Raw genomic sequence first — 12,947 nt, forward strand, 5'->3', positions numbered from 1 at the left:
TTTCAACTGGATTTTTAGAAGCAGAAAGCCAGGACAATATATTTGATGGGAACTCAAAATTAGATCAGGCACATAATCTTATTTTATCATTTGTCTCAGGTGATATGGAAGATCAGGATACATACATTTACAACCTGCTCTACAGTTTTGTTACTTTCTTTGTGAAAATCAGGTAATTTTTACTTAGAGAAACATTTGCCTTTTTTCTTTATCACTGTCAGGTTTTAAATTCTGTCTCATCTTGATCTGGTATCTTGTTTATGACTCTCTAGCTGTTCCTCTTGTGATGCTATTTTTCCCAGGCTCTTGATTGAGACAGTGAGATCTTAACACACCAAAGACAGTGCACAGAACTATTATAAGCAGCCTGGTTCGTGTGGGAGTTTGTTCCATTCTCCTAGCCCTGGGTTTCTTTTCTCACATTCTGTTTAAGCAAGATTGAGGTGTATTTGTCTCCCCCACATGAAAGAGTGAGCGGGCAATACAAACAGAGTGAAGTGATTAGTAATGCTTACACTCAATTACAGCAAGAGGGTGGATGTGTGCAAGAAGGCAGGGAAGCCGGGGCAGAGTAGGGTAAGAATTCAGATGTCCCTGTGGGGCTGGAGGCATCTGTGGTGATCTCCGGACTCACCTGTCCCTCTCCTGACTGGCTTGTTCACCATGAGACAACAGCTGATTCCCGAGGAAACTGAAACCTCTTCAAAGCACAGCGGCTGCATCATGAAATTACATGATCCTGTTCAATCCTGGAAGCCACAGTCTTTAATAAAACAGCTCTCTTATAGGTGGCTACATGTTAGAATTCATGCTTTACATATTTCAGTGAATCGTTCTTCACCTTGCATAGACAATGAAAACTTCTGAGAAGACCTAAAAGTAAGACTCCCCACCCCCCACCCTTTATACAGATTTCCCCTGTTGTGAGAAAAAGACAATGGATTGATCCCAGAAATACTGGAGAGAAAGTCTACCTTTCAGTTCTCTTTTTATAAGCAGAGTTGTTTTACACAGTAGATCACTTCAGAACTAACGGTGAAAGAGATTTGCAGTGTTGATTTTTTTTTGTTTTTGTTTTTTTTCTTTTCCTGGCAGAAACCATACCCAAGAATCAAATCAAATGTGAGTCAGTCCACAAAGAGCAGGTCTGGGCAACCGAGAATGTGTCTGAAACCAGAGGGGCATCAGACTGCACAGCTGCTATAGGATGAGGACACTGGCACATGTGTCTGAGATCTCACAGACAACATCAAGTGTCCATGATCACATCAAATTAAAGTCTATTTTAGCCACAGCATAACTCTGGCAGTAATTGGTATTAGTTAATGATTAAACTGTGCCAAACATTATGTAGTAAACAGTCCATTGTCCAGATTTGTTTATTCTTTCTCAGAAACACTGTTCACTCCCTCTTTTCTACTTATTTAGTTTGCCTTTTCCCCTTAAAAATCCTTGCATTTTTGTTCTCAAACACTCTTCTCTTCCCTTTTCCCTTCTCCCCTGTACTCCCCTTTTTATCTTCCCAGGTTCATTGGCTTCTGAATGTGCAGATGAACTATGGCTGCCTGATTTCACTGTGAAACCTTTACCTTTATTCATTTTCTTTGTGAAATTACAAGAGAGGACAGAATATGTCATTGGTTGATTAAAAATTTAGGGCTTATTTGGGCTCTGTCTCCAAAACTCCCATAGAATCTATAGTTTTGCAGTCATAGTCTATAAACAACACAAATTTCTCCTAAACAAACTTCATTTTTCTTTGTGTGTGTGTGTGTGTGTGTGTGTGTGTGTGTGTGTGTTAGTCGCTCAGTCGTGTCTGGCTCTTTGGGATCCCATAGACTGTAGCCTGTCAGGCAAGAATACTGGAGTGGGATGCCATTTCCTACTCCAGGGGATCTTCTGACCCAGGGATGGAATCTGGGTCTCCTGCATTGCAGGCAGATTCTTTACCATCTGAGCCACCAGGGATGGAAAATAAGAATGAATCTGTATTGCTCAAATGTCCAGAACAACGTCTGGCACATATGAGACACCAAAAAAAAGCTTGCTGAATAAGGCATAAAGGGCTGAGATTTGCGCTCATTTCTTCAACTATTCAACAAATACTGAGTGCTTATTACATGCTCGTTACTCTGGTAAGTATTAAGGAATATAGGGGTGAATCTTATCCGGGAGAGAGACAAATAAGTGGGAAATTTCAAAACTTGCGTACAACATAGGGTTAAGCTCAGCCTGGGGATGCATGTAAAGTGGCTCCTAACCCAGTATCAGCAGGGTCATGAAACATGTGATCACTCAACAAATAACACTTATCATGTGCCACCTACTGTTCCAGGCACTTCTGAGAGAGGCCAGACTCTTGTCCTTTGTCCCTGTCCTTCTGCCATCGCCAGCTGCCATCTTGCCATTGTGAGCTTTCAAAGGATGAAAGCCAGCGGCGAGGATGGTGAGGATGGCAGGGCAGAAACGCAGAGGGGCCTGGGGCTCTGGCACAGCCACAAGCTACAGTCCCAGCCTGGGCAACAGCCCTCCACGCCTCTTGTACAAGAGAAAAGGAAAATGACCAGACTTCCTTGTCTCACTGCCTTATATTATGCTCTCTGTTCTTACCATTTTAAAGTATATAGTCTGTGTGATTTTTTTTGCTACTGTTGTTTTAGTTTGCTTTTATATTCCTCCTGATTCATTTGAAGGTTTTATTTTTTTGCTCCAACTGGTTGTCTTTATAACTATGACTTAACATTACATGCCTTAACTTTTACTGCTTGAAATGGTGTCTGTTACTATAAATTGTCATCCCGGTGGTAAATTCTACTTGCCCCACCTCTGCCCTTTCCCTCTACAATGCAGTGTTGGCATATGATATTTTCTCATATTCACTCTTAATACTTTCAAATATTTTTTTACCAGTGTAACAACTTATCTTTGAGTTATCATTTGATACCCAGCAGTAAAAGAGAAGAAAATCAGCATATCTCCAGTTGCCTTCACCCTTTCCAACTTTTGTTAGTTGGAGCGTCAGTCCCTGGGTGATGAGGATGTGAGGGAAGGGTGAAGTCATATAGCTCCAGCCTTTCTGGAGGGAGTTCATGCTCCAGAGAGATGAGGCAATGAAAAGACTCCCCCATTTTTTTCTGATTGCTTTCATCAGCATTTGTGTACTGTAGGCTTCTTTTCACAGAGCCATAGGGACAGCTTCACATGGCAGAGTGCTGGAGGTTTCATTCGGCTTTTCAAGACCAGGTGCCCGACCTCCTGGGCACCAGAGGCACAAACCAGGTGTCCTGCATGGGAGACTGGTCATATGCTTGGGCCTTCTCTACATTCTAATCCACTGTGTCAGCCTATATGGAAGCTCTGCTAATATCTTCTCCACTCTGGAGTTTTCTCTGCTTGGTCTAAGATCCTCCCCTCTGCCTATGCCTGGCTATGGCAGAGAAAATGGCCTGTCATCTCAGCCCACCTATGAAGGCTCTTCTCTCTCTACTTTTTCACTCATCCAGTCTTCTTGCTTCTACAACCATCCAGCATCTTTAAAAATATGCCAAGGAATTCCCTGGTGGTCCAGGGCTTAGGAATCCGTGCTTCCAGTGCAGAGGGGCCTGGTTTGATCTATGGTTGGGGAACTAAGATCTCACAAGCGTTGTGCTACAGCCAAAATAAACATAAAAATATGACATTTTTTGAAATTACTATCTTGAAAAGATATCTGCACCCCCATGTTCATGCTGGGCTCCCAGGTGGCACTAGTGGTAGAGAACCCACCTGCCAATGTCGGCAACATAAGAGACGTGGGTTCCATCCCTGGCTCGGGAAGATCCCCTGGAGGAGGGCATGGCAACCCACTCCAGTATTCTTGCCTGGAGAATCCATGGACAGAGGAGCCTGGCAGGCTACAGTCCACTGGGTCACAAAGAATTGGACACGACTGAAGCAACAGAGCACGCATGCAGTCTCTTATAACTAGAATCTAAAAAAAGCCACACAACTCATAGATACAGAGGACAGATTAGTGGTTGACAGAGTTGGGGGTTGGTGTGTGCGGAGGAAATGGGTAAAGGAGGTCAAAGGTACAAACTCCCAGCTGCTAAGTCCCAGGGATCTGAGGCACAGCATAGTGACTGCAGTTAGCAGTCCTCTATTGTGTATTTGAAAATTGCTTAGAGACTCCAGTACTTTGGCCACCTCATGCAAAGAGTTGACTCATTGGAAAAGACTCCTATGCTTGGGAGGGATTGGGAGCAAGAGGAGAAGGGGACGACAGAGGATGAGATGGCTGGATGGCATCACTGACTCGATGGACATGAGTCTGAGTGAACTCTGGGAGTTGGTGATGGACAGGGAGGCCTGGCGTGCTGCGATTCATGGGGTCACAAAGAGTCGGACATGACTGAGCGACTGATATGATCTGATAGAGACTAGATCTTAAAAGTTCTCATCACAAGAAAAGCTTCTTTAACTGTGTGAGGTGATGGCTGTTGACTGAGCTTATTGCGGTGACCACTTGGCAATACATGCACACGTTGAATCACTATGGTGCCTACCTACAACTGGTTCAGTCTTATACGCCACTTATATTTTGGTACGCAGGGCAGGGAGAAACGAAACATTTCATAAGTAAAACTTTAAAGAAGTACTTACACAAAAATATTATGCTCTGGGGGTTTTTCTGTTTGCGTTTTCCTAGTTGTTGCCCCAGGAGCTGTATCCTAGCACTCCCTGTGATACTCTGTTCCAAGGCAGTCTTCTGAGCTCTTCAGGCTTTAGTGAATTTGTGGGTGTGACCGGGATTCCCAGCTCAACGGGCCTTTCTCTGGAGCCTCAGGCAGAAGCTCATGGGGCATTGCTGCTGCTTCACAGATTTCCAAGGCCAGAGCACCTTTCCCATCAGGTTATTTTGAAAGATATTTCCAGTAGTCATGTATGGATATGAGAGTTGGACTATAAAGAAAGCTGAGTGCCAAAGAATTGATGCTTTGGGGCTGTGATGTTGGAGAAGACTCTTGAGAGTCCCTTGGACTGCAAGGAGATCCAACCAGTCCATCCTAAAGGAAATCAGTCCTGAATATTCATTGGAAGGACTGATGCTGAAGCTGAAACTCCAATACTTCGGCCACCTGATGCAAAGAGCTGGCTCATTGGAAAAGACCCCGATGCTGGGAAAGATTGGAAGTGGGAAGAGAAGGGGAAGACAGAGGATGAGATGGTTGGATGGCATCACCAACTCAATGGACATGAGTTTGGGTAAACTCTGGGAGTTGGTGATGCACAGGGAGGCCTGGCGTGCTGCAGTCCATGGGGTCAGAGTCTGACACAACTGAGCAACTGAACTGATACCTGCAATCATACCATTTGCAGTGTCTTTTAAAATGTGAGAATAATAGCTTTTCAAGATGAACTGAATACATGTTAAAAAAAGAAGCAAACAAAGATTCTAGAGAGGTCAACGCAGGCATCACACCAAGCTTACTGTTCTGTCCACGTGCTAAGGACCTGAGCCTGTGGGTGTGGTTGCTGCAGCTCACTTTTACTTAGACACCTCACCACCTGCATCCCAGCTCCCAAGAACATAGATGCTACTGATTAGGCGGTTGTATCACTTAATCTTCAAAGCAATTCATGGGGTCTACGTAATTATTTCCATTTTATATAAGAAGATGGAGGCTCAGGGAGATTACATAACCCTCCCACGATCACACAGCCGATCCACGTGGTTAAGACTATGAGAAGGAAGAGAATCCTTCCCCACCCACTGTGCATGCCTTGCCTGTTCCTGTTCTCTGTGCCAAGGACCAGCTGTCTTGTTGGTCTGGAGACCCATCTTGTCCCCCTTTGGTGGTGGTCTGTTCTGTGGTGTCTGCCCCTGGCCATCTGCCTCTCACTTCATCTCTGGGATCTCTGCAGGCTGGGCACGGCCCTCCTCTGCAGACCTGCCTTCACTGGGGAAAACCTCCTTTCTCCCTCTGCTCCACTTTCATTTCTATTCCTTCCCCTTCTGAAGGAAAGTCACACACACCCACACACTCATGCACACACACCATTAATGCTTCTAAAAGGAAAAAATCAAAATCTCCCATCTAAAGTCATTTTTCCCTCTTTTTTTTCTTCTCCTTTTTGGTCTCAGTGGGAGGGTATTTTACATCCCAGTTCAAGTTTCTCTGTTGATCTATAAAATTTTAAGCTTCTAAACCTTGAGACTCCGCCTGTAATTTTCTTTTCAGGAATTGTGATGACCGGGACACATAGACACACATACTCTATTTTCTCCCTTGCGGTTTAGTCTTAATGGTGTAATGTGACATTATCACTGTTGTGTTTTTCACTTTGGATATTGTAGTTTTCATCTTGAAAAGTTTAATTTGTGTCTTTTAAAACCTGTATCTTTCCTTAACATCTTCAGTCTTCTAACGTCTGGACAGTATGAGATGCAGTTATGATGACCGTTTCAGTGTTCTTGTATACTGGTTGTGTTATTTGTATCATTTCTGGAGAAGTTGCAGCTGACTGAGTTTTTTCATCATGATGGATTGTGTCTTCCAGGCTTCTTGCTTACCTGGTAGTTTTTGATAGGATGCCAGAGTTACGATTTTACCTCTTTTGGTGCCACATATTTTTCATTCTTATAAATATTCTACTTGTTGTTATTGTAGTTGCGAAGTTGTGTCTAATTTCTTTTGTGAACCCATGGACTGTAGCCCACCTGGGTCCTCTGTCCATAGGATTTCCCAGGCAAGAATACTGCAGAGGGTTGCCATTTCCTTCTCCAAGGGATCTTTCTGACCCAGGGATCGAGCCAGTGTTTCCTGCTTGGCAGGCAGATTCTTTACCACTGACCCATCTGGGAAGCCCCATAAATATTCTTAGTAACAGTTAAGTTACTTGAAAACATTTTGATTTTTCTAGGTCAGGCTTTATTAGGTGGGGTCAAAGCAATGACTTGTCACATGTTTATTTTTTCCTGCTTCTAAGACAAGGACTTTTGAGGTACTCTACCAAATATTCTTTGAGTTTTAAGTCTTCTGCTCTGGTTCTTGGGACTATTTCTGCCCCCGTGTGATCTGAGTATTGTTGTGCACGCTCAGTTGCTTGGCCATGTCTGACTGTCTGTGACACCAAGGACTGTAGCCCATTAGATAATCCTCTTGTGCATGGGATTCTCCAAACAAGAATACTGGAGTGGGTTGCCATTTCCTCCTCCAGGGTATCATCCTGACCCAGGCGTGGAAGACATGTCTCCTGCAATGGCAGACAGATTTTTTACCACTGCACCATCTGAGAAGCAGAGAAGGCAATGGCAACCCACTCTGGTACTCTTGCCTGGAAAATCCCATGGACGGGGGAGCCTGGTAGGCTGCAGTCCATGGGGTCACGAAGAGTCGGACACGACTGAGTGACTTCACTTTCACTTTTCACTTTCATACATTGGAGAAGGAAATGGAAACCCACTCCAGTGTTTTTGCCTGGAGAGTCCCAGGGATGGGGGAGCCTGGTGGGCTGCCGTCTATGGGGTTGTATAGAGTCGGACACGACTGAAGCAACTTAGCAGCAGCAGCACCCGAGAAGCCCCCTTGAGGATTGTTAACAATACACTTATCCTTTTAAGTGGCTCTTTCCTTGGCCTCTGGTAATTCCATCACAGATTAGCACTTATCAATATTCAATTGACATGGAACCCTCAGCAACCTTGAAAGTCATTTTTCTGTTCAGCTCATTATTTTCTGGCTTTACCCTGCTGACCCTAAACTCTCTGGTCTCCCTGAGCTCCCAGTGTTGCCTCCTCCACTTGGGGAGATGGCTGAGCCCTGCCCTGGCCCCTCCAGCCAAGCGGGGCACTCACCCCAGCAGCCCCCTGTGCCTTCATGAGGCACCTCATCCCCTAACTCCAGGGTTCGCTGTTCTTTATTGTCTGATGTCTTGAGAGCCTGGAATAGTAGGTAGGCCTTTGGATAAAGAAATCCCCGGCTTGGTGACATCCTTAAACCCACTGACCATAGGTTTTGTGTCATTTTTATGTGGATATAAATGTTACATAGTCCGAACTCCTTACTATGAGGTTACATGTTGACAACAACCCATTCATATCAAAATTGTATTCTTCATAAATTCATCTGATTGCTATTTTGACCTTCAGAGAACTACTGTGCCGATCTTATTGCATTTACTGATGCATATAACATAATGTATTATTTATAATACAGGTGAATGATTGTACTGATTATCAAGGACCGGGATTTGCACAGTTTTTAAAGTATAAGTGGCATGGTGCATTTGAGGTTTAAAGGAAGCAGGGCAGATGATCAAATTGGCTCATGCAGGTCAAATGACCAGTCTGAAGTCAGCCAGCGCGTCATTGTCAGAGGAGGAGGACTCTGGGGAGCAGGACTTCCAACCACTTGTCCTAACCTCCAGACCACACTTTCCATCCTTCAAAACCCCACTCACAGTTAAGGGAGAACTGCTTGCTTTGTTTGTGTACTTAGGTCAAATAGTAACTCCCAAGTCTGAATGTGTCACAGGTGGGTCTAGAAATTCATTTGAATAATAGCATACACCAGTTTCGCCTTCTTATCACTGCAGGAAATAGCACATTATATTTGCAATATTTTGACCATAAAAGAAACCTTGCCATGATACAGGCACTTGAAAATAAATCATGTTCAAGACTAACTGCAGATTGTGAGTCCTTTGGTGTTGTGATCTGGAAAGCGATAAACTTGGGGGAGTAAAGTGATCTGGAAGAAGCTGGTTATAAGGAGATGCCCTGAGTGGCACAACTCTTGTACATTTATGTAGATCAGTGATTCCAGACACATATTGCCCTAAGCCACACATGCTGGTTTTTCCCCTTCAGATTCAGTATAGAAATCATTTTACACAACTCACAAAAGTAACAATGATAGCTGATAATAACATGAGATAATAGATATAAAATTATCTCAGACATTTTAGAACTCATTTAGATCTAGTCTTTAATTATCCTTTGAGACAAATGTCATTATTCCCATTTAACAAACTAGGCAACTGAGTTTCAAAGAGATTAATGTTCTAACTGAATGATGTGTCAAAACTTGGAATAGAACTGAAGTCTGACTCAGAAGTTTGTGTTTGTTCCATGGTTTTCAGCTGATGCTCAAAATCACTGCTTTGTGTGACTAAAGTCAACAGCACTTCAAGGCGTTGCTTCCCTTTAGCGTCTGAGCCCAGTGGCCCTGAAGGCTGGCTCAGCACTAGACCTTTGCCACCTGGCTCAAGTTTCCCTTCCTGGGGTAGCCCTGAGGGTTCCCCTTGTACTTCCTTTTGCATCTCTGTCTTTTCCAAGTTGGAATCTGGTTTGGGGGATTATCTTACTTGTGTGGTACCCACAGCTCAGAATTAAAGCTCTTTCATGCAATCTGTCCTCTGTAGCTGAGAGGTTGACCCCCACTCTGCCCCCGCCACCACCCCATCACTTGCATCAACTGCTTTCTTGTCCTAGGCAGTTCTCACAGAAATTCTCATCAGTGTATAAAGACTGTAGTTTTTAACACCGTGTTAGAAACTTTACCTAGTTTTCAAGTATGATTTAGAAGGCTTAGCTCTTTCAGTTCAAGATTAGAATGATAATATATCATCCTATGCAATTTTTTGGCTTGTGAGTTGCATGCTTCATCCCTGATCAAAATTCCCTCTTGTTTTGCGTGTCAAATTGGTCAGTTGCATTATAGCTTTGAGTGTATTTTGTAAATTTTAGTGTAGGGGAGTTCTTTACAAAGTGTGTTGTCAGCTCAGAGAGAAGTATGAGACTGACTTTAATAATATGCTTCCAAAGTGCTTTGTGAGAACCCTGCAAACTGTGGGGGTTTCCATTAGCAAAACATTAAAATTTAGTTCTGTGAAATCTAGGGGCTTTCTGATGTTAAGCTGTAACACATCTGGACTGAAAATTTAAATCTCATTTCATAAGCATCCTGTGTCAGTTTCTCTGCAGTGCAGGAAATAGGTTTAAGAAAAGATGAGAAAGATATATAACTGCTATGCAGGATGCCCTGCATACTGCTTCATACTAATGTGGCCATTTCCAGGAATCAGTGGCTGATTATTTTTCACGTGATATACTTAAAATACAGTGATGGGAGAATATCCACATTCAGTCAGATTCTCAAGTGTCTTTGCTCATGCAGTCACGTGTTCTTATACTTACCATTAACACTGACATGTAGACATGTGCATCTGAATGTTATATATGATTTCTCATGTTTCTGTTTTTATGTATCATTCAAGACATATTTTAAGATAATTCACTTCTGATATATTATGCTTCTAAAGAAAGAATCTCAGAAGATCTTTACTAGAAGAACACACTGGTTTAAAACTGTAACGATTAGCTCATAGATTTTCACAGCACAAGACCATTTCCCCCATATATCAGTTTGTCTGTATTACATTACTACATTATTCTACATTATTTATGGTGGCAAATCTAGGCTCAGAGATTTTTTTAAAACCTGCTTAAGATCACAAATAGAATAGGAAATATATATATTGAGAACTTACTCTGAGCTGTGTTTTATGTATATTGATCAATACTCATTTGACGATGAGGCACCGTAGCTTTGAGAGGTTAATAAATGAATTTGAGTTAAAATAATTAGCACAGTTTAGGGCTAGACTAAACTGGGTCCTAGTGCTGGGTGTCTGATTTGATCCCCAGTGGCTGTCCACTTCACCATATTTTCTTTCCCTGGTCCTTGGAGCCGGGCAGGGTAAGAGCACATACCCAGGGCCTCCAACTTCATTGACCACAGAGTATCCACTTGAAGGTGTGCCAGTTTTATTAATACAAGAATTTAATTGATGTGGAAGTTTCAGCAAATTTGATGGTTACAGTTAGCAAGTGTCCCCACAACAGGAACTATTTTTTACATGGTGCATTACTCATGAGAGCGCAACTGTAAACATATCAGCCTGGGAGTCACCCTTGGCTGGAAGTGACAGAAGTTGCTTCAGTGGCTCAGCAGCGAATGTTCGGAATAACCTCTTATCTAAACCGCTGCACTCAAGAATGACTGGTTGCCACTATGATCATAAATACAGATAACACACGATCAAAATCAAAATCAAATCTCTCCAAGATACTTCCCATAACTGTTTGAAACATGTACCCTGTGTCCTTCACAAAGCCTTGGCTTTGATTCAGCCGAGAGAACCCATCTGGAGAAGTGGCGACGGGTCATTCTGGAGCGATATCCCCGACCTTCCCATCCTGTAAACCGAGGTCGAGTTTCCCGGCGATCAGCTTCAAAGCTGCACGTAGAACACGTGTGTTAGTCACCTCCCCGCCCTGTCCTCAGAGGTCCAGTCTCCTTCGCGGTTGCAGTCTCCTTCTTCAACTTCCCCCGTGACATCTGATATGTGGGAAATGTTCCAGCTGCCGCTTGGTCAGGTTCTCTTTGAGGACGGTGGCAGCAGAAGGCCTTCTATATCTGACTGAATAAATGGCTCCAAAACTTCAGAAAATGCCCATGTGAAGGCAGCCGCTGCAGTTTGTCACAGACTGCAGGGGCCAAGAGAGGCCCTTGACTTCCACTTGAACACCTTTGCTCTGTGTGGGGCTCAGGGTAGGAACCCTGCCTGAAGGCTCAGGTGGGAAGCCTCACTCAGGGCACATACACAGCTCCTGAAAATGAAGATGCGGCTGCAGACACGCCTGTGAGCAAAGCCTGGGGATTACCTCTGTAGCTAGGGAGGAAGTGTGACTGTGAACACTTTGACCTTGAAGATTCTGGCTGAAAAATCCAACATAGGTCACAGATACAATTCAGAGTTGAATGGAATCCACCTGTGGGGCCCCCGAGTCACTTTCTGGACTGCCTTTTCCAGCGCTCTTCATGGGATGTCTTCAGGGAGCTCCAGGGAGGCTTCAGCATGAAAACATCTGTTCCTGGTGTATTTTCATCAGTTCATGTGGGGACGGAAGCGAATGCACCATAGCTCAAGGCTCACTTGGCTTCATTAGTCCCACATAACGCTTACTCTGAAGAGTCCTTGGACCTTCGATGCTCATCATCTTCATAGGTGATTTGCTTGGCTGTTCATTATCAAAGTGAGTTCTAATTCAGTGCTTTTTAAGCAGAAGCCAAATCATCCTATAAACTGTATGTACAGGTTCAAGGCCTAATGATTAGGAGGCTGGGAAAGCCCAAGGGGAAAGCAGCTTTCTGTGCCCTGAGGGTGAAATTCAGGTCTGAAAGTGACCCAGAGGCGGGATCTGCACCCAGAAAGCTCGAGAAAAAACCACAACTTCCTCACAGACCCTGTCCTCACAGCTGCGCCCAGCGCCTCGAGGGAGCCTCACAGTTTCCAAATAACTTTAAGTAGGGCAGGAGCAGGCCGCAGCTAGGAGTGTCTGTTTCTTTCTTTCTTTCTTTTTTTCTTATTGGTTAAAACCTTTAATTATTAGGAGGCACTTTTGAAGACTTCTGAGGAACACTGTGGTGGAAAGGCAGCATTTATGGTTAAAGATAATTTCTAGTGAAAGGACAGTGAGTGGTACTTTAACTTCTAACTTATGTTCAGGATTGGAATGCTGCTGTCATCACATCCTCTGTCCTCTGTTCAAGTGAAGACATTGAATTAGTGGGTATTGCACACTATTCAAAGGAATACAATATTCAAAGAGGTTTTTTTTTTTTTTTTTTAACCAGTGGAGCAAATATTCAATTACCCATCGTGTAATACATAGCAGAAAAAAAATCAATGTTATTAGAGAAGTACAACAGACTGGCATGAGATTAGAAGGTATAGAACTCATCCAGTATTCTTGCCTGGATAATTCCATGAACAGAAGTGTCTGGAGGGCTACAGTCCATGGGGTCAAAAAGAGTCGGACATGACTTAGTAACTACACAACGAGGACTCACCATAGAGGCATTAGGTTCCATTCCCAGAAGAGTCCATGGACACCTGAT

The sequence above is a fragment of the Bos taurus genome, chromosome 16, assembly GCF_002263795.3.
Source record: "Bos taurus isolate L1 Dominette 01449 registration number 42190680 breed Hereford chromosome 16, ARS-UCD2.0, whole genome shotgun sequence".
In the NCBI taxonomy this organism is placed as follows: Eukaryota; Metazoa; Chordata; class Mammalia; order Artiodactyla; family Bovidae; genus Bos; species Bos taurus.